This window comes from Rattus rattus, chromosome 4 (genome assembly GCF_011064425.1).
Source record: "Rattus rattus isolate New Zealand chromosome 4, Rrattus_CSIRO_v1, whole genome shotgun sequence".
Lineage (NCBI taxonomy): Eukaryota > Metazoa > Chordata > Mammalia > Rodentia > Muridae > Rattus > Rattus rattus.
The window spans coordinates 34,699,531-34,712,129 of NC_046157.1; the positions used below are offsets into that span (position 1 = coordinate 34,699,531).

The following is a 12,599-nucleotide window of genomic DNA, read 5'->3' on the forward strand; positions in this document are numbered from 1 at the left end:
GGATAGGAGAGGGTAGTAGTTTTGTTAGAATTTTTTAAAGATAGTGCATGTATATGCATGTATATGTGTGTATACATATATTAAGCTTTTCTTATAGATGTTTTTTAGAATTTCACATTGTTATATAAAAATTAATAAAGTACTTGGAAGACTCTACTCTGAAAAGTTTTATGCATCCTGTCACAACTCATTTCAGTGAGGACTTTTGCATTTGTTACTACTGATCCTAGTATTACAGGTAGTTTATAGGATAATTCCAGATTAAGGAGTTATTCTTTTAAAAGTGGAACCATTCATTTTATAGGAGATGGTACTGCAAATCTAATTCTTAGGTATCATCCAGTTTACAAAGGGAGAAAACGAGATCCACAGATATCTAAGGTTAACTCAAGTGTACTGAGCTAATTATCAATAGAGTCAGGGTCTCTTGATCACTGGAATAGATCCCTTTCCCTAAACCACACTGACTTTTATTCTTTTCCAGACAGAAGTGAGTTGTTTTCATTAATATCTCCATAAGCAAAGAGAAACCTCCTTAATAGTCTATGCTTTGATTCTACAAGGTCCATATGGGAACTGCTACTTGGGTTGGTCTGAAAGGCAAACAAGGAAGTTACACTGAGTCCATCTTCCACCATGGCATCAGCGGGAAGGGGATGAGGCGGCTTTCCAGAACAAACCCATCAGTTTGGGAATCTACTGTTCACTGAATGGGTATAAGGAGTCATTTGTTTTCCACCAACATGGTCCTTAATGTTTGCTGCGGCTGTGGGAGCAGAGCCGCCTCAGAGGGTGCTCAGGAAGCATAGGCCCACACCGAGCATGCATGGCCTGCCTCTCAGTATTTGAGAAAAGAGTCCTAATTTTCCTCACAAGAGGCATCTTTTCCCTCCCACCATCTCCCAGAGTAGGTGGGGATAGATCACACATTCTTTCTTCTTGGACTGGTTCCTGTCACCATGTGTCTTCCTGTCAGCCTTTGGGACAGCTGACACTTGTAGCTGACTTTCACATTATGGTTACAATTCTGATTGTTGTAATTTTACGGTTTATGTCTTGGTAATCACAGAAGCAGATTCTGACAGACACAGTAAATGTACACATGAAGTGAAAATCTGTAAATCAGATACTCCCGGTAGGAAGACAAGTGTCTTGGCTATTGTACTTATCGCTAACTTAAGGTTCACCTCATCCAGTCCGGAGGCTGCAGCCCCTCCCAATCTGAGTAACCCTATGGCTGAAATTTGGGGAGACTCTCTACTCTAGATTCCAGCTCTTCAGACTGAACCCAATTCTCAGGCACCGGCTTTAAGAGAAGACTGAGGACTACAGTGGGAAGACAAACCTCAAAGGGGTCTTTGTAGGTTACATGCGAACTGCTTTTGAGACTGGGTCTGTAGACATCTTACTTTGGCTCCACCTCTATACAAACTGCTCTGGGAGCCTAAGAAAAGCAGCTTTGACATGTGCAAGTACACAGATTTTGTACTGCTGCCACGGGCCTGCAGCCGCTGCCAAAGGAGCGGGTGAGTCAAAGCGGCTCCACACACCGCACTTCTCCATGTCTTCCCCGTACTTGGCAGCAATACACTGGGATCAGTCATCCTGCTGATCATCCAGAGTCCGGAGTCATTGCTAGAGCAAAGGTTTCCTGTCCAAGAACCTTCCATTGATACAAAAGTTAGCATTTCAGTGCAAAGAGGGTCTTTTGATTTATTTATGATAAACTTGTGACAAATTAAAAGGCCAGTGATACAGTGAGTTCCACATAACTGGACTAACACCAGGACACCCAGATCCATCTTTCCAGGTCAAAGGTGGTACTGGCACTCTCCCAAAGATTAAAGTCACACCAACACACGAAGTTTCTAGCACCAGCTAAGCAGCCAGAGAGCAGTCACATTTTCACACACGATGACTGTTTCCAGGTGCTTCTGCCATTTACTTCTAATTTCAAGGGAATTAAGATAAGGCACCAGTGAGCTCTATTTATCTCATGGAAAACAGATGTAGCATTAATTATTTGGGTCTAATTATATCAGACTTAAGTATAACTATTTTTCTCTCTAAAGGATTAACTTTACATTTTATGATTGTACCACTGTGATTATCCCTGAAATCATATACATACAACATTAAACACACTCAGTAGGTTGTATTTATATATCTTTGCATGTATAGATATATATAAGAATAGCAATTTAAAAAAAAAGGGCTATGAATCTGAAGGTAGTGAGGGCAGGAGGTACATGGAAGGAGAAGGATAGAGAAAATAATTTAATTATATTTTAATTTTAAAGTATAAAGAAATGTTCATTTAAGTTAAAAACTATAAGACTCCGTTTCTCTATTAATGTCATCTAATAGACTCACAAGGTCTGTTTCTACTTAATTTTAACTACACTGTGGCTTGACTCCGACCCCAAACTCCATGTGTTAGAAACTTACTCCCAGTTCAAGGTTCAGAACTTTAAAAAAAAAAATTTTCTGGGGAACTAAGTTCTTACTGACTAGATTGAAACCATTACTGTAGGAGTGAACTCATTACCTTCAAAGAGGATTAATGCAATCCATTTTGACAGTCTTTGTTCCTCTCCAGTGCACCTGGTCTTTCCACTCTTCCTCCTCTGTTTTCCTCACGGGGCTGGACACTGGGAGTTTGACCATGCTCCAGGGAGTGTCTGAGCAACACAAGCTGAATGCTGTTTCCTCCTGCTCCTCCTCCTCTTCCTCTTCCTCTTTCTCTTCCTCCTCCTGCTCCTGCTCCTGCTTCTCCTCCTCCTCCTGCTCCTCCTCCTCCTCCTCCTCCTCCTCCTCCTCCTTCTCCTCCTCCTCCTCTTCCTCCTCCTGCTTCTCCTCCTCCTCCTCCTCCTCCTGTTCCTCCTGCTTCTCCTCCTCCTCTTCCTCCTGCTTCTCCTCCTCCTCTTCCTCCTCCTGCTTCTCCTCCTCCTGTTCCTCCTGCTTCTCCTCCTCCTCTTCCTCCTGCTTTTCCTTCTCCTCCTCCTCTTCCTCCTCTTCCTCCTCCTGCTTCTCCTCCTCCTGCTTCTCCTCCTCCTCTTCCTTCTTTCTTCTCTTCCTCCCTTTTTCCTCCCCCTCCTTCTCTCTCCCTCCTCCTCCTCCTTGGTCTTCTCCTTCTCCCTTCTTCTTCCTCCTTTTTCATTCTTCTTCCTTCTTGGGAAAGGGAAAGGTCACAAGGCTGAGAAACAGACCTGAGAGGACTGGAAGTATGATTGGGGTTCATGTCATGAAATTCCCAAATAATCAATGAAAACAGTGTGTGTGTGTGTGTGTGTGTGTGTGTGTGTGTGTGTGAGAGAGAGAGAGAGAGAGAGAGAGAGAGAGAGAGAGAGAGAGAGAGAGAGAGAGAGAAGGGCCTGTCAGACACTAGCATCTCCACCTGAGGCTTCAGGACCAAGAGAAAAATAGCATCTTTTTTTATAGATTTCCCAGACTGTGGCATTGTTATAGGAACAACAACAACAAAAGGCACCAAAACTTTAAATACCCAATTCTTCACTCAAAACAATCACAGAATTACAGACTCAGAATAAACTGTACAGAATACCTAACTTATGTACCTCACTAAAATAAATTCAGGTCAAAATTAAGATATCTGCTCAAGCTGCTGTAGAAGCCTAAGCCTAAATGAGCTGGGCTGAGTACAAAGTCACCTAGAAAATTCCTTTTCCCTCATGGCTGAGAAAACCATAAAGTTACATTTTAAGGCAACTTCAGTTTACTATTGTTTAAAAATTAAATCATTGACACCTCCCTCCGAAGGAGTAGAAAATCCTACTTAGTTAAAAACACATTGTTAAAACAACAAAGAGTGTTTGAACACTAGAGTAAATCTATATCAGGTCTTGGATACAGGGTACTTCTTCCTGTCCCAAAGTCGGCTGAGTGAAAGGCTTGGTCCCAGTTAGTAGTTACAGTCTTTGGAATGTGGCTAGATTCTGAGGGCTCTGACTTAGCCAAGAGGTTAAAATCTTGATGGATTCAAAAAATGCTGTGTTACTTCACTCAGAATGATATTTTCTAGTTTCATCCATTTGCCTGCAAAATTTGTTAAGTCTTCGTTTCTAATAACTGAGTAGTATCCACTTTGTAAATGTACCATGTCTTCTGTATTTATTATTCTGTTGAGAGAAATCTGGGTTGTTTCCAGCTTCTGGCTATTATGAATAAGGCTGCTATGAACATAGTAGAGCATGTGTCCTTGTTATATGTTAGATGTTCTATGTTCTTTTGGGTATATGCCCAGTACAGCTATAGCTGAATCTTCAGGTAGAACTTTTTCCATTTTTCTGAGGAACTGCCAGATTGATTTCCAGAGTGGTTATACCAGCTTGCAATCCCACCAGGAAGAGTTTTTGATTGAGCCACTCTGACTGGTGTAAGGTAGAATCTCAGGGTCATTTTGATTTGCATTTCCCTGATGACTAAGGATGTTGAACATTTCTTTAGGTGCTTCTCAGCTATTCAGGATTCTTCAGTTGAGAATTCTCTTTTTAGCTCTGTACCCAAAAGGACACACACGGAAATGCAAAGACAAAAATGGAGCAGAGACTGAAGAAAAGGCCATCCCATCCTCAGACACCAATCTCCGACACTAATGCTGATGCCAAGAAGTGCTTGACAGCCAAGGAGCACAATAGGGCTGTCCTCTGAGAGGCTTTACCAGCATCTGACTATGACAGATGCAGACACTCACAGCCAACCATTGAACTGAGTCAGAGGACCACAATGAAAGAGACTGGGAAGGGTTGAAGTTGCTGAAGGAGATTGAAACCCCAAAGGAAGAACAACAATATCAGTTAACAGGAACCCTAAGAGCTCCTATGAACTAAACCACCAACCAAAGAGTATACATGAAAAGATCCACAGCTCCTGCTACATAGGCAGCAGAGGATGGCTTTATCTGGCATCAAAGGGAGGGGAGGCACTTGCTACTGTGCAAGCTTGTTGCCCTAGAGAAGGGGAATGCTAGAGGTGTGAGGCAGGAGTGGGCGACTGGGCGGGGGAGCACCCTCTTAGAGTCAAAGGGGAGGGGAGATGGGAGGTTGGTTTGTAGAGGGAGACCAGGAAGGGGGATATTTGAAGTGTAAATAAATAAAATAATAAAAACATGCTGTGACTGGAGGATCAGATCTAGCTGAATGAAATATGCCAATGGGCATATTATAAAGAAATACACCTGCCTGTCCTGCTTCTTGGCCCTCTTTGCTGCCCAGATGACTTGAGGTAAGCAGATCTGCTGCTTTTCCCTCCTCCACCAGGATGCTTGAATTTGCCTCAGGCCTAAAGCAATGAGACCAACCACATATCGAATCATATCTCTGAAACCTGGGGCCAAAATAAATCTTTCTTCCTTCTAAGTATTTTCTTCTCAGGTATTTGTCACATGTATGGACTGTCACATGTAGTAAGCACCCATTGCTATGTAAGACAGACTTGATAAAAAATACTATGAGAATTTTTATGAATAAAATTTATTGTAAGACCTTAACATTCTCCAAGAAATTAAAGTAACTTGGTACCCTGTACTTTGGTAAACTGTATTGTAACACACAGCAGATATACTTCTAATCCTCCTTCATTTCAGCTGCTTTCTCATGATTCCTAGTTTCGATCAATAAATAACTCAGTATAACTTCAACATCATCATGAAGAGTTGCCTATAGTACAACACAGTTTCAGAAACATGCGCTGTGAATGGAGGCTCTAAAGTACCACGAAACACTTCCACTTAGGTTTCCCCCCGGAACAGCACATTTGACTTCCATTTGAAAACTGGTGTCATGTCCCAGATCCCTCCAGTTCAGTAAGAATTTTTATGCAAAAAGATCAAATCCTACCAATATTTATATAGTCATTTAAACATAAGACCACTGTTTTGCAGATAATCTGTGCTGAATCATATACGAACATGTGAGATAATCATCGTATTTAATACACAGGAAGCTCGGGTGGAAAGGCTGTTAAGGTCTCACACAGGTGAACCCAAGGAGTCTGTCCTAGCACTCAGTTCCACAGTGTAGCCAGAAAAACACTTGCAAATGTGTCTACTCTTCCATATTCTAATAAGGTCTTTAGTACCAGTCAGGGTCTAGTGTTTATAACTTCCCCTAACACATTTATCTTTCTATGCTATCAGAAACGAAGAATCACAACTAAAGAGTTTGAAAATATAAGATTTCCAGAGGGGGGAGATAAAAATTGAATCCTAAAATTAACTTATATTTCTAAATATATTATTTATTACTTCAGAGCACCACTCCATTGTGAATATTTAGTTACTCTGGGGACTTAATATTCTTTCCCTACCTAAATATTTACAACACTGGTTTCTCAAAGAGACCATCAGTTTACAGCTCTATATGAATCTAATAAAATGTGTGAGTAGTTTTACATCGCTGCACTCAGTTCTGTAGTTCCTACGAGTCTTCTGGGACATCACTCTCAGGTGCTTCTGACTGTCCATTTCATTCTTGGATTTTCTTTGGTTTAAAAAAAAAGTACTCACTGCTTTTCACTAAATAACATACACAGATCCGAAGTTCTAATATTGATGTCTGCTTTCACAAGTCAATCTTGAGATGAAGATCTGATTTTTCCTTTGGGGATAAAAATTCCGAATAAATGCTTATCTCTGCCACCTGGCTCTCTCATTAACGGTCTCGACGGTAAGCTCAAATCTCTGCACAGCTCAACAGCGCAATGTGCTACATGTGATCAGGACGTAGAGTTGTAGGCACAAACACTTATCAGAGCTGCCACAACTGAATGTGAATGCTTATTTTGATTTCTTGACACTACCCCCAAATCAAATCACTTTAGTTGGGTAACTGCAGGGTGCCCAGCTGAGTCAATGAGCATGTTTCAGACAGCTGCATCTTGTTTATGAATCGAAAGCCACCTTTGTTGAAATGCAGGTTATACAAAGAGAGTTATACAAAAATAAAGGGGGAAAATGTAAGGGGGGGACTATTCAACAAAATGGCATCTATTTAACATATCTAAGGATTAAACAGTAATCTGAAACCTATTGAAATTCCTTGACCACACTTTCGGAGAAATTGCTTTTAGAAAGAACATTAAAAAAAGAAAAAATCTAACAACAATTTTTTTTAAAAAGAAAGGAAAGGAAAAAACTACCCATCCCTATTTTAAAGCAAACACACAGACAGACAGACAGACAGTCAGACAGACAGACAGACCCCCAACCACAATGCCTTACTCACGGACTAGAGAGGTAGAGAAGGTGGGAGTGCTGCCCATGTCAGCTCAGCGGTAGTTCTAATTCACTGGGATCAGTCCTAATCTTTACTTCTCCAAGACCTACAGTATATGCTGCTTTAAAATGCAAACTAGTTAAACGAGGTTATCAGTCCACTCAAAACCAAGCTTCAATTTATTTTGATTAATTCAGTCAAAAATATACAGGTGAGGGAGATAGGTTTCACAAAAGGCTAAGACCCTCAGTGTCAGTACCCAGTTACCACCACCACCACCACCACCACCACCACCACCACATGGCTTCCTATGCCTATAACCCCAACATTGTGGTGGTGATGGAGACAGGCAGATCCTAGGAGCTTGCTGGTCACCCCCAATTGGGTCCCAAAATCTAAAGGTTATTTGACTCAGGTTCCCAAAGCACTGGCTTCCTTGGGTCCAGTCGTAGCAGTTGGTGGGTTACTAAGTGATAAAAAAACATAGCTAGTTTACTGAGCAGCACATGATTCAGGGGCAACACCACCACCTATCTAGTTATAGCAAACCTATCTATAGGTACATGGAAGGGTTAAGTAACAGCATATAACCATAAATGGATTTTCCAAAAGCAGCCAAGTTTTCTCTAAGCTCAAAACAGTCTTTAACCTAAGGGCAAAGATGCCACCATTCAAAGGAGACACAGTGCTTGGCAGACACAGAGAAAGGAAGTTAAGTGTCAGCTGGCTGAGTATGAAAGAAACAGACACAATCAGAGAGTTAGGAGGAAGTGGGTTGGCAGACATGCAGAAGAAAACCCTTTTAAAAACTATGCTGGTGTCCAGGCGAGCATCCTTGAGGACAGTATCCCCCAGAACAATGATCAAGCTAAGGTGCCATCTTCTCTGTTTTCTGTTTTTTGTGGTTTATTTTTTTATTCAATAAAACCTAGGCAACCTTTTAGAAATGTATAATTTACAGGTACCAGAGTGAATGGTAACATACTGGGAAATTAACTTCAGGAAAATTCACTGCTTTCTTACACATATGTGAACTCTTGGACAAAATGAATATTGTCCCAGCAAGAACTACATTTTATCAGACTATTGGGGACTACTTTACCAAATGCTTTTTAATAATACAGCTAAATCTACTTTTGGCATAATTACTTGAATAATTAAATTCAGACCAAATTTGAGCTTTTATATTCATTTCTAGGTTTTCTATAAATTGTGTATTTCTATAAGAGTAAAAATTAAGTATATAACTAATTTTATTCTAAATTTTGCATTTCTAGCTTCCTTCAGAAGGAAATTTTTCTATCAATAGGTTTATATATTTACTATTCATGGAAGCTCCAACTTGTTAGTAATACTAGTTTATTATTAATATTTGCTGCAGTTGAAATAATGTCCTAGGACATTAAATTAAGAATACTAAAGTACATGTGTGGGTTTGGCAAAGCACTCTGAAACCAAAATAGATTAATAAAATGCAAGTAAATTAATAGTATAAAAGAAACTTAAACTGATAATTTGAAATATTAATGTACATACTTAACAGGTCAAGCATTTTACATTAACCAAAGAGACAGTAAAAGAGTGGTTACCAAGAGCTTTCTCCTATCAGTAATGTTTTCAATTCATGTAATTCTCCCAGTTTTTCTTTTACAAGCACAAAAGCATGCTTTTCTCCTTACATTCCAAAGCAACAAAAACTAATCTGTTCTTCAGATGTGATGGCTAACCGCATTTTTAGAAAACTAAACACTGGAACAATATCTTTTCCCAGAGTTTGCGTAAGTAAGCAGTTGGTACAGGCTGAGGTTTCTTATCAACACAGCTATCCAGTCTAATAGATCTCAGGTGTTTCAGTGCATGAGGGCTACTGATGGGAGGCTACCAACTATACTTCTAATGGTATGCAATCTAGTATTTAAAAAAAATAAGATGATATTTTTCAATTCCAAACTTGATTTAGAGCTACACGAATTTGATTAAAATTAAATTCCTCACTAAATGTTTCATCCTTTTTCATAGTTTACATTAAAAATTCTCCCCTTGCCTAATTCTTTTCCTTAATATAAACACTGTCAAAGTCACATAGAGATTTCAAAGAGCAGATGAATAATACTAATAAGATCTGATTATTTTCTACTCCTGAAGGTCAAAAGGGACCCATTCAATCGGGCCGAAGGTCAAACTCTGTGCTCTCCATTGGGACCCTCCCTCGGGAGAGATGCTTCTGAAATACAGAAAGACGCTCCCCTACCCTTGCAGCCGGACCTCGGCTTTTGATCTCGTGTGCTTTTGGTGCTTGGTTTACAGAAGCTTACAATCAGAGCTTGTTTGAAAACTTTGTCACATAAGAACTGGTAGAACCGACCTTCAATGGGCACGGGAAGACTGGATGAGGGCAGCCAGGAAAGCACCCGCCTCTCTGTACTATTTAACAGGAGTCGCTAGGGGAAGAACCAGAGCAGAAAACTAGGAACATCTTGCTTCCAGAGATAGACACACAGACCCATCGACTCCAGGAAGGCTAATGGTAAGTGACTGAGGTGAGAAAAGACCTGGGATTAAGTGGTCCAGCAAGTAAAAAGGATAGGGTGAGTCACTGGTCACAGCCACAGGAATGGGGCTGAGGAGTGGAGGCAAAGGTGCAGAATTCGGGTATTAGCTCTGAAGAATGACGGAGGAAGGTCAAAGGCATTTATCGTACTGGCTGTAAAAAGGAGGAAATGTATTCTTTCTCAGGAATGAACAATCCTAAGCAAGGAGAGACCAGAGAGTCCAATGTCAACCCTGTTTGTTACAAGTGTGAGACACAGAGGTTGCTGTGGTGTAAATACGGACTTAAAGCCCAGCTAGGACTACAGATTCAGCTGCAGATATGAAGCCCAAACAACCACTATTACTCGTTTTAATGAGAAGATGTTTATTTTCCTAGAGTGAAGTTCAAGAATACACTATTTGTGTTTTACCTTAACCATCTAAAACAGAACTTAATACTTATAACACACACTCCACCCCTTGCCATATTTAGTGAAATACTGATTGTCATACAGAGGACTGACACATGAGTGCACACTGCATTTTCAACTTTCCTTTCTATAGTCAATAAACAACCATTAACTAGACAACCAGTAGGTCAAACCCCAGTATCCTTCCTAGGAACCTTGGAAAGTAGATGCAGTTAAGATGTTCCTGACAAGACATAAAACACTGATATTGTCACTAAAATCATAGACACTAAGGGCTACTCATATCACAAGATTAAGATGACCTATGGACATTACAGTTTGTAAACCTTATAAAATATAATTAGATGCCAGAAGAATTACTAAGAAAGGGAAAGTGGGTGAAGGACATAGATGGAAAGACTGGCCAGCACACCTGGACTCCTACACTTGAGGGTTTAGAACTTTCTAGAGGCAAACAGAACACAGGCTTATCAAATCCCTGCAGGTGGCAGGAAAGTCTCCATTGTCACTCTCCATCTGTACTCAAAGTGGGGAGTATTTATTCTCTGCACAAGTCAACAGCTGACACTTTTCACTCATCAAATGTGAGCTCTAGATCATCACTGTATGTTTCCTTCTGGAGAAAATCCCTTGTTTAGCAACCACTCACAGCCATTTGAGGATATCTACACTTGGTACAGAGGATCCATGACTACTGCTAAACAGAGACACTAGCTGCTGCTAAAACAGAATTAACTAAAAAATGAGGATTATCAACCTTATTCTTCAGACAGTATCACAGGAAAAAAATCATTTTTTAAGCTACCCAAACAGGAATGCTCAAAACTATGACAATAATCTAAACAGAATGGAACAATTTAGGAGAACCTGAAGACAAAGAGGGAGAGAGCAATGACATTGCTGATGCAAGTAGAAACTGTAACAAACATTATTTCCTAGAGTTTGAAGCTGAGAGCATCTTTGACCTAACAGTTATGTATATACACCATGATAAACAGTCTACTACTAGAAAGGGAATCCACTGAACTTTTCAGAACTTTCCTTCTATAGTTTTTTTCTATTAACTAACACACACACAGAGAGAGAGAGAGAGAGAGAGAGAGAGAGAGAGAGAGAGAGAGAGAGAGAGAGAGAGAGAGAGAGAGAATAGTAGCAGCCTAAATAGGCATCATGGAATGGGGCGTTTTCATACAATGAAAGGCTATAAACAGCTCTGGTCATGAATTAGTATTGTGACCAGAGATGACTCAACCATCATGTTGAGAAGAACAGATATTGCAGGAGAGAACTCAAACATAAACAAAACTTTACAGTGGGAGTAAATGAGTACAAAAACACCAAGAAAAGCATGGAAGTCCTATGTTCAACACTCAGGAGGTAGAACCTGGCAGAGCACCCAGCGAACAACACAAAGACATCGAAACCAGGAGAGGGGCTCAGTCATCCATGTTCATGTTATTCTTCATATTTTAGTTAATGCATATGTGTGCATATATATAGATGGAATATTTACATATAATAATATATCAGCATTTGGTAAAAACTGTGGGGAAAACTATTTTTTAGAAAGCTGTCAGAAATAACTTGGCATGTTCAAAAACAATTTAAAAGTTATTTTTAAGCATCTGCAAGTAATGTGTCATCAGAACTTAATAAAAATGCATTCATTAAATCCATACAACTACTTGAGGTAAGTATTTTCAATTGCAGTTTCTATCCAAGGAATCTGAGATGCTGCCTTGTTAAGCAGGTGCCTGGCATATGAGAGCTGGCAGCACTAGGGTTAACATGTACCCAACTCTGAAAACCATGGCACAGTTACTACGGAGCACTGCTAAAACACAACAGCAAACACAGTGTCCAGAACACATGTGTCAGTTGAGAGTTCACTATTTTACCTTTGTATCCTAAACCGTTTGTCATTAGCCAAAATCCTAAAGTCTAAAAGTGGTAACAAACACCATCTTGACCTAACTTCTTTCTCTAAGTGAATAAAAAGTCCAGTTCTGCTAGGCCAAAATTTATCAAGTTCATTTGACTGCCATCCCAATAGAGAGTGAGTCCCTGAGGCACGTGAGCACACTAACCAAAGCTCTGCGGAAGTCACTCCCATACTCTCCTTGTTGCCCTTCCAATTTGAATTTCAAACACACATTTTAAACGCATGTAAGAAAGTTTGCTAATACCTGCTAGGTTTCTATATAGCATCAACCATACCTCTCTTTAACATACGAACAGCACAGCATTTATATAATTACTTGTCAGCTTTAAAAATGCCTTCAATTGCATGTGAGGGCAACCTACAAGACTCCCCAAGAGGAAAGGACAAGTCTGTGTCTTTTGCACTGTACTCTAACTTTTTTCTGTGCCAAGGCATCACCAACTGTACTCTAAATAGTAG

At 40.1% G+C, this 12,599-nt stretch overlaps 1 protein-coding gene across 13 annotated transcripts in view; it reads right to left on the reverse strand.

The window, feature by feature from the left end:
• Bbx (BBX high mobility group box domain containing) overlaps window positions 1-12,599 on the reverse strand; it is a 239,410-nt gene that overhangs the window by 118,642 nt on the left and 108,169 nt on the right. The gene's annotated exons all lie outside the window — the stretch shown is intronic.